Source organism: Acomys russatus, chromosome 8 (genome assembly GCF_903995435.1).
Source record: "Acomys russatus chromosome 8, mAcoRus1.1, whole genome shotgun sequence".
In the NCBI taxonomy this organism is placed as follows: domain Eukaryota; kingdom Metazoa; phylum Chordata; class Mammalia; order Rodentia; family Muridae; genus Acomys; species Acomys russatus.
In genome coordinates this window covers 237,953-248,586 of record NC_067144.1, presented here as the reverse complement: position 1 = coordinate 248,586, position 10,634 = coordinate 237,953, and positions in this window count along the sequence as shown.

The window sequence follows — 10,634 nt, the reverse complement described above, 5'->3', positions numbered from 1 at the left end:
CTGTGTGGGGAATTCCTGCTCCAGGCCCAAACCCACAGGCCTCCTTGTGAAGGCCACAGCACACACACTCTTTCTTTTGCCTGGATAATGATCTCTGCCTTGGAGACTCACACAGAAGAGGGGAAGAAGGGAAAGAGAGGAGAAGAGAGGGAGAGAAGAAAAGAGGGAAAAGAATTTCACCTACATCCCTGATTGCAAAACATGTTCTTTGTGAAACAGCCTTTTAAAAATCTTTCTATTTTGGCCCAGAAACAAATTTAATAAACTGAAACAAAAGTATTCCTTCCAGCCCCTGATTTCTTGAGTAGTAGCTGGTAACAGGCAACATACTTCATCCCCAAGCATACAACCACACACCATGCTGCACACATCTCCTGTTCCCAGGGTCTCTCTTGAGTAGCCTAGGATTCTCTGCTGGCCCACTTACCAGAGTTGTGGTTATAAGAACTTGACACTTCATATTTAAGTCAGCCACCAGGGACAAAGTTTAGTTTTTAGAGCTGCAGTTTGCCACAGGCGTCACTGGAATCCTAACTTTGGACAGGACCACAGGCTTACATTTTCATACTACCTGAGGCTTCAAAGTGAGGTCCCACTATACTCCAGGTGAATATTCTGGAAATCTTTACAGGTTATTTGTGTAACTGGCCAGGCATCCTAGAGAAAATAAGCCGGAGTTTAGAGGCAGCTTCTGCCTCATGGTGTGAGGCAAGCATAGGAAGTGTGGGGGAAATGAGTGGAACCTTTGTCCTCTAGCTCATCACAGCACCCAAGAGAGATTGTGAAAATTAAAGGTCTTCAATCCCGGCCATAGAAGAGCGTGGTTCGTAAAGGTTCTGGGGAAGGGCCCTGGAATGTGTTCCTTAAAAGCGCCAGAACTGGTTCTGACTTCTGAGAGAATTAGAATCCATTTATTTATTTATTTATTTATCTATTTATCTATCTATTTATTTATTTATTTATAAGTTCTGACTTCCTTTGTGGCTCTGAGGAACAGCAGACTGGAAAGGGACGTTCTGGAAGAGGAATCTTGTTTAGTTCAGAACAGCACTGTAGTACCTCTTCCTGTGTGACACTACTGGTGTATCAGTGGCACCATTCATGATAAAGCACCAAGTAGCCACAGAGTTCATCCTTTCTTTGTTTGGCTAAAGAGGGCCCAGGAGTAAAGTACATGAGAAGAGGTCCTTGCAAAGCACACTCACACTCTGTACCACAGAGGAGTTGGTAACACTCCTACCTATCCCCTACAGTGTTTCTTGAAGAACCATCCTGCTGGCTTCAGTACTTTATATTTAAAACTTGATCTTGTAAGATGTTGTGACTATAAGATTCTTTGTCTGCTGAGTATATGTCCCAATCTGTTCATGTGTACTTTGGAGATGCAACTATGTTAGGGTGCAGCTTTGTGCTAAAAGGATTTACTGATACTATTATAATGAAGAATGGTATTATAGTATTATATAAGACAGAAGTAGAAGAAAGGGCACATACTAGACACATTGCCTTGAGCCTCATGACTTCACTGACAGACTATATACATTAAATTTTAACTTATTAGTTATATTGATTATATAATTTATGATATGTGAACGTATTATTAGGAAAATACTCTATTTATTTGTTTGTTTGTTTTTTACGACAGCTTGGTTCAGTTAAATCATTTGTGCCTTTACATTTTAGAATCACCACTATGAGAAAAAAAAAGAAAAGAAAGAAAGAAAAAAGTAAAAGAAAAAAGAAAAAGAAAAAAAGCAAAAAAACAAAACAAAACAAAATAAAACAAAAAACTGACAACAACAACAATTTAAAATAATCAAGGAAAAAGGAAAGGAAAGCCCAGAAATGGATTCCTGGGCCTGCGTGGGGTGAGTGTGGCCTTGTAGCAGTGAGCAGGTCCTGAGACTAGCTGTGTTATCTCTTTTAGACATGCTATGGTCTAAATGAGATTGAAACACAAGAATGGCCCTCTGTACCCTGGAAATAAGACGTGTTTTGGAGAGTACACAATAAGTATAAGGAAATTCTTACAGGTAGAGCCAAGACCACAGATGAAACTGTGGCAAGTTCCTGAGTGCTGAGGTCTAATTATCCATGCTCCCAATATGTTGAAAGCCACTCCTCAAGGTGGAAGAGTTTCACGATGCAACTTTGTGAGGTGATTTGATGACATTATAGAACCCTCAAGCCTGGGTTTTGTGCTGTGATTAAAGGGACCCCAGGGAAGTTTCCTCCTTTTCTCCATGTGGGAACACAGCAAGAGGACAGCTGGTGGTAAATGGGAAGCTAGCTCTTCTCAGACCCTGCATCTACCGTTACATTGGCTGTGGACTTCTGAACTTTTAAAAATCAATAGAAGGATCCAGAGGGTCCTAGAAACCTACAAGAAGAACATTATGATCGGCAGATTTGGGCTCAGGGGTCCCGCACAAACTATGGCACCAGCCAAGGACAATACAGGCTATAAACTTCAAACCCCTTCCCAGATCTAGCCAATGGACAGGGCATTCTCCACAAACTCTGGTGCCTCATATTTGACCACGTTCCCTGGATAGGGAGACCTGGTGGCACTCAGAGGAAGGATAGCAGGCTACCAAGAAGAGACTTGATACCCTATGAGCATATAAAGGGGGAGGAAGTCCCCCTCAGTCACAGTCATAGGGGAGGGGAGTAAAGGGAAAATGGAAGGGAGGGAGGAATGCGGGGATACAAGGGATGGGATAACCATTGAGATGTAATATGAATAAATTAATAAAAAAAATCAATATCTGTTTTTTATAAGCCACTCTAATTTATGTTGTTTTCTTAATATGGCAGCCTGGAAAAACAGAGAAGAGTTGGTTTTGAGATTCAGGGTACAACTGCAACAAATATCCTCAAATGTCATACCCCACTTTTAGACTGGGTAATGAGTAAAGGCTTGGAGAGTTTTGAGGTTCATGCTTGGGATAAGCTTCCTAGACCCACTAACAATCATTCTCAGCAATAAAAGGCATGAACTCTCAACAGAAGCAACACTTTATATAAATCCCCAGACAAGTCGGTCGAGGGATGAAAAGGGCAAACTCTCACAGTTACTCACTATAGTTCCTTCTGTAGAACATGACAGAAAACAAATGTGTTTTTGCCGAGATCTAAGGATGGGAACAGAGAAGAGAGCATGGGTCCTTTCATCAAACTGGAATAAGAGAAAAGGTCTTGCTAATGTAAATGTCACGAATATACTAAGGGAGAGGCACCATGCTCCCTTCACTTTATATTTTTCCAAGTACCAGTTAATCTTCCTTTATCTGCTTACCCACTATTCGTAGATATTTACCATCCCCAAGGCAGAGAAGTATCCACCATTAAACTGAGGCAGAACACAAGACACACTGACTGCTAAGAGGAAGCCTGCAAACCGCTGAGGAGGGTTGGCCATTTTATAGAGGACAAGGAAATCCACAGTAGTTAATGCATACTTCATGAAACTAGGAAGAAGTCTCCCAGATGAAATCTCATAAAAAGGAACCTGTGTTTTCTTAGAAGAGCTTGATTTCTTCCCTTCCCTTCCCTTCCCTTCCCTTCCCTTCCCTTCCTTCCTTTCTTCCTTCTTTCCTTCCCCCCTCCCTCCTTCCCCTCCTTTTCTTTCTTTTTTGAGACAGGTCCCACATTTTTTAGACAAGTCCTGCTGGGTTATAACTCACTATGTAGACTAATCTAGTCTTGAGTCCAGAGAGATCTACCTGCCTCTGCCTCTGTAGTGCTGAACTTAAAAGCATCCCTCACCATGCCCATCAACTTAGATTTATACTAAATATTGTTTAAAAAATTGCACTCTTTAACTCTGTTATTAACTACTTTAGGGCTTTTGGAGACAGGAAAGGGAAATGGTAAATGATGTAATTATATTAAAACCTCAACAAATTAATTATAATAATATACAATTCCTGCCATTGTGGCTGCTGGCTCTGGGTGTGGGCCCATAGCACTGTTCAGTCATTGTAGTCATTGTCAAATGTGGGCTTGTCCATTCTAAGCAGCACTGGCTGAAGGTGGAGGGAGGTGGGGCATGGGCATCACACTGGCTCTCAGTGTAATCTCTGGAGCAGAAACCACCATGGTTTTCCACTTCTCTTCTGGGTGCTAGATAAGTGTTGCTTTCAGTCTCAATATTTGCATCTGTTACTACTTTTGAAATTTATATACTAAGGCACCGACCATCAAGAGTTCCTGCACCAGAGTTCCTTGCTGAGTAAATAACTATAGTCACAAATTTCTAAGATTTCTGTCATGTTGTATAGTTGTTTTTAGTAAGAAGATGAATTTAAGGCACAAAATGCATAAAACCCCCCATTTTATACTGTCATTTTTAACACAGGCAACACATTCCGTTTTGTTGCAACTAGGATTTTAGTCATTGACTCAGAGACTCCAAAATATTGCTGCCTGTCTCTATAAGAGGTGGCATAGGGCAAATGCTGTTTGCAGACTCACTTTTAGTGGGTCTGAGATATTTCCCATGGGTATTATAAGAGTTCTTATCTAGCTATTATAAGATTAATAAATGCAAATACTGTAGAATACTGTATATTTTAAAGCAGAAAAACCCAATGTTAACCTAGTTTCCCTGCCACTGCACTCTTAAAGCATGTTGGCCCAGCTCTGGCATCTCTTGGAGAAGATTTTGAAATTCCCTCATCTTCAGTTGGAAGGCAATATCACCATTCTCAATGGGATCTCTGCCGCCATAGTCCTGATTATATGCAAGACATGCATCAGAGGTGGGAAGGAAAATGAAACAAGAGAGGGGCTTTTCAATTCACATCCATATTTAAATACATTTAAAAATTTAATATCAAAGACCTTTAGTATAAGGTAGTGTATATGCAGCACTCCTCAGCCTTTTCTTTGTTGCTTTGACATGCTTGTTTTGAGATGGAGCAGGGTGGGGTTTTTGGTGATGTACTTGGGTAGCCTGTCTCCTGTATGAAAAGTGGGTGCCTAGCTTTCATCTGCCTCACTCCAGCAGACCAGACCATGCCATACTTCATTGCAGCTCTACCCTTCCTTCTCTGCTCAAGAAAGGGCCTGAGTGAGGGATGGAAAGTGGCTTTGTTAGGGCTGTGGAATTGCTACAACTTCTCAAGTAACACTGGTGCTCCTCTCAGGTGCGCTTATGCACACAGTGGTCCGTGATCACAGTGTTCTATGTGGAGGATGGGGATGCAGAGCTCCCAGCGTGGGCAGAGGCCACAGAAGCTCCTTAGAGAGCAGTTTGGAGCTTTCTGATACCACCCAAGCTTCCATTTTCTCATTCTAAAGTGGAAAGTAGATATTTCCTACATTATCCAATTAGAATTGATGAAATCATAGCACAGCATTTTTAGCTCAGTGCCCAGTACATTTGAGTGCATTGGTATAGCTTATTATTTCCACCCTTGCTCACCTTCCCAAAAATGATGCTTTCTTCAAGACATGGCTTATCACAGACATCAGAAAGCTTCATACCTCAAATGACCCCAAATTTCTTAGCAGAAAAATCAGTATAAAACAAAAATGTAAAATTTAAAGATAACAATTTGTATGTCATTTTAGTAGTGTTTTAAAGAGGTCAGCTTCTTTTGAGATCAATATTTTTAATAGTTGATGTTTTACACAGAGATAAGTCAGTTTCATAGGTATCTTGTGGGTCCTATAATTGTTGCTTTTTACCCTGATATACTTTTCACCTGCATTTAACATTATTGTCTATTTATTGATATTTTAAAACTTAATGTAAATCCTTAAAATTATGTCTGCTATAATTTTTGTGTCAAAAGTTCTGCAAAATACTAAACATTTGTGTTTGTAATTGTATAAAATCAAAAAGAGGAAGGAATCTATATTTTCTCAGTTTGAATTTGACTGAAAAAAGTTACATGCTTGTAAATTTTGAGGTGGCTCATCAGGCACTACATATTTTCATCATTAATATTATCAGAAAGATGAATATGATGGTACCTGCAGTGCTCTAGGCTGGTTGTGTAGCACAAGTTTGGATAGTGCCTGATTAATGATGCTTCCTGAGTAACTACGTAGAAAACTACTGAGACAGCCCCAGAAACAGATTTTTTAAAACAGGTTTAGATTTCTCATATATTTCAATAATCTTCATCCAGTCTTCACACAAAGAGAAAGCATCTTTCCTCCTTTTTCATTTGCTTTGCTTCAAATGCCCAGGCAGGGCTGGAAAGGACTGTATTTAAAACTTTGCAAGTTTTGTGTACATTGTTTTAAAGGCTTGAGCAATTTCTTCTCATTTTGGATAGTTTTCCTCACTGTTTCCTTCCACCTGAGTTAGGTTTGGGCTATAACTATGACTATATTACAGCCAGTGGTGACTTTTAAGCACTGAAAGAGTCCACTAGTTTGATGTCTCTTCTTTGAAAGTGACTTTTCTGTCTTGGATACCTTTGATAGCTTATTATTTTATTCATGTGGTTATTCCCTAACTGCCCACGCAGAGTGGTGTAGAACTGTCCACACTAGAAAGGTCATGCTCCCCAGATTCTCTATCACTGCCTATAGAAGTTTCTTTTTATCTGTGGAGGGCCTTGTTTGTACTTCTTCTGAAGAAGTTCGAGTTCTGTTAATGTGTTGTAGCTAGATGCCATCTGCTTTCAATTAGTGCTTACACATTTGTGATAGGATATGAATGTCTCATATTCTCTATTTCCTGGTAAATCAGCTGCCCAGTAGCAATCAGTCTGTGAGCAGTAACTTGCACCATCTCATTATTCTCTAGAATGGTCTCCCAAGGCTAGAGTCTGTGAAGAGTGTGGTCTAACGGGAGAAGCTGCAGACACCAGGTCCCAAGATCCAGAGAGAAAGGGGTTAGCATAGACCAGGAGGCAGGGCCATACCCTGTCAAACTTGTCTTTCTGTAAAATGCAAATGCCTCTTTGGAATAATCAGTATACTTTTCTTCTGTGATTAGAAACCATTTCATGTATCTTTTTTGTAAAAGTTTTATTTTCCAGGGAATTATGAAAAAGAATAGGAACTAACAAGCCTGGTCAATTTGGTAAGGTGGCAGATTCAGTTGACAACTCTAAGTGTACTCTCACAGTGTAAGAGTGTACAGAAGGTACAGCAAGTCCAAGGAGATGTTTGGGAGAGAAACTTGTGTTTGAAATGTCCCTTTGTATCTTGTGACAAGTGTGGGTCCTGTGCCTGATCATTTTCAATCTCACACTCCTGCAGATATAGTCCATGTGAGTATCAGCTACTGTGGTGTGCATTGAACTGATCTGTCCCCAAGCCATCGAGTTTGTTCTTCCAAGGCTAAACTAGAAAGAGAATCTGTGCATAGAATAGAATGCAACACTGCAGAGTGAACACTATGGGATCCAACAGTCTTGCCAACACCAAGTAGAAACAGCAGCTCAACAGGAAATGTCCAGTAGATGACTTCCCATTCAAGACTGCTACAGAGGAGCAGCAAATTTATTTCATGTTCATTGTTTCTTCTTTCACAACAATAACGTGGAATTGCAATATTTTCTTACTATGCCAAGAATGAGAATTGAGCATGCATATGAACACTATTACATGGTGATATACACTGGATTCCAGATTTCTCACTTGACACTCACTTCTAAAAGTTTCTAAAAGTTCTTTACTTTTCCCACAAAGTGTTTCAGAAAATTTCTGAAATACTAGCTACTTTACTTTAGCCGGAGGCAACTGATTTTCATAGAAGATCTGAGAGAATTTATGTGGTCTCTCCTTACTTATGAGATGTGGTATCATGTGTGGAGCACACTAGTTTTTGAGACTGGCTTTCTCCATAGCCTTGTGTGGGCCTTATGCCTAAGAAACCCTGCATGCCTTGTGTGCTGGCTCATTTCCAGTCACCATTGCTTTCCACCATCCATTCTGTTCTCTTGGTTTTAAGCAGCATCATTTTTTTTTTGAGATTTATTTATTTATTTATTTATTTATTTATTTATTTATTTTTATTAATTTATTCTTGTTACATCTCAATGTTTATCCCATCCCTTGTATCCTCCCATTCCCCGCCCCCATTTTCCCATTATTCCCCTCCCCTATGACTGTTCCTGAGGGGGATTACCTCCCCCTATATATTCTCATAGGGTATCAAGTCTCTTCTTGGCTACCTGCTGTCCTTCCTCTGAGTGCCACCAGGTCTCCCCCTCCAGGGGACATGGTCAAATGTGAGGCACCAGAGTACGTGAGAAAGTCATATCACACTCTCCACTCAACTGTGGAGAATGTTCTGACCATTGGCTAGATCTGGGAAGGGGTTTAAAGTTTACCTCCTGTATTGTCCTTGGCTGGTGCCTTAGTTTAAGCGGGACCCCTGGGGCCCAAATCTGCCTATCATATTGTTCTACTTGTAGATTTCTAGGACCCTCTGGATCCTTTTATTTTGCTATTCTCCCATACGTCTCTCATTTAGAGTCCCAATAAGATGCCTTCCCCTCTGTCCCAGTTTCCTGGTAAGTGAAGGCTTTCGTGGGACATGCCCCTTGGGCTAGTATGCAGATATAAGTGAGTATATGCCATTTGATTCTTTCTGCTTCTGGGTTAACTCACTCATTATGATCATTTCTAGCTCAATCCATTTATCCACAAATTTCGGGAATTCCTTGTTTTTAATAGCTGAGTAGTATTCCATAGTGTATATGTACCACAGTTTCTTTATCCACTCTTCTACTGAGGGACACTTAGGCTGTTTCCATGTTCTGGCTATTATGAATAAGGCAAGCAGCATCATTTTTAACAATGTGCTTAAAAATTTAAACAGCATTGGCTATGTACAAAACATTAGGAGCTGGTGTGGTCTGGACACCTCTGATGAGGTCATTTGCTGTGAAGACAGTGACAGGAAAATTGTGTGCATGCGGCATTGAAACTGGAAACTGATGGACACAGTAAACCTCAGTTTCTTAGGAATAGAACTGATACTATGTTTGGTGGTTTGAATAGGTATGGCCCCCCTAAATGCATGTGTATGAATTCTTGTCCCATAGGGAGTGACACTATTAGGGGGTATGGCCTTATTGTAGGAAATATGACACTGTAGGAGTGGGCTTTGAGGTCTCCTAGGCACAAGCTACATCCAGTGTGACACACAGTCTCCTGCCTTGAGATCAAGATGAAGAACTGTCAGCTCCTCTACCACCATGTCTGCCTGCAGGCTGTAATGCTTCTTACTATGATGACAATGGACTAAACCTCTGAAACCGTTTTCCTTTATAAGCGTTACTGTGGTCATCTTGCCTGCTATAGTATCTTAACTCATATTTCACACACAGGCATATATGCTTTTTTTTTTTTTCATTTACCAGCCCCCTCAAATGGGTTTACATAGGTGGATATCTAAAAGAAGAGAATAATCTCCTTCTTTATTACCTAAAGAAACTGTCACCAAGAGACTTCTGGCACTATATTCTTATCTAACAGAGATCACAACACATAGCAAAGACTAGTTTCCCCCTTTACCACCAATTTGTTCATAAAGTGTTTAATTATGATCTGATAGATTCGCAGATGTCCAACTGTTCTTGGCTTCACGGAATCATAAGAGAATTGTTGCATCTTCAGTGTGCTTCGTTTCGAAGCACTGGCTTTGGCTTTGGCTTTGCTTCTGAAAAGGAATGCAGAGTGGCAGCACTGCTGCGTCTTTACTGCCTATCCTGGCACAACCTACCCTCTAACACATTTAGTTTTATGCAGCTGATTTTCAAGAGCAGTCAATTGTAATGCTTTTCAAACTCTAATTTGCATACTTTTTTCAGTCTTAGCCTACTTTATCTGTTATATATCTGTCATGTCATAGACAGACAATCAAAGAGGGAAAGGCCCATCTGTAAACCTGACTACTGTCAGTGTGTTCTGTTCCTACTCAGAATACAGCTCTTATCTCTTGGCTTGCTTTCTTGTCTACTCAGAAATCTAAAAATCCATAAGTTTGAATAGAATTGTCTGGGAAAATAGTCCCTGATTTAAAAAAAAAAAAAAAAAGGAACTTTCAGTAAATATTTTGCATCCAATAATCTCTAAAGTTCCCTGATACTTTTCTGGGCGATCTGTCTCTGAAGTCATACAAGCTCCTCACAACTTCTCTAAACAAAACAGCACTTTAATAATTATGGGAACAGACTTGTGCTCAGGACTCTGAAGGGACAGTTAATAAAAGGCTTACCTGCTTGAGCCTCGTGCTCTGGTCATACCATGGAATCTAACAGGGAGGTCTGATTTGTTCCATGTGTTCACTTGGTTCTTTTACCCACTGCAGTCCATGTTATTTGGTTCTGTTCACTTGATAATATTTATCATGGCATGACATGCTTCTAGAAAGTAGCTGTACTTATTTCAGCGCAGGTGCAGGCAATCTCAGGAAACTGGCTGCTTATATTCACTGATAATAAATACTGCTTACTGGTTCTTGCTAGACTAGCCTTTCGGATAAAACCACAGAAAAGATACACACATAATGTACCCTCTAATGGTAACTGAGAAACTGAGAGCTGCTTCTGGAATCCAACAGTGGAAATGGATACCAAGTTTATGCTTATACCTTTTCCCACACATAAAACCATTGAGTACAAGCTAAGAGAAAAATGTATTCAGAGTTTACTATTATC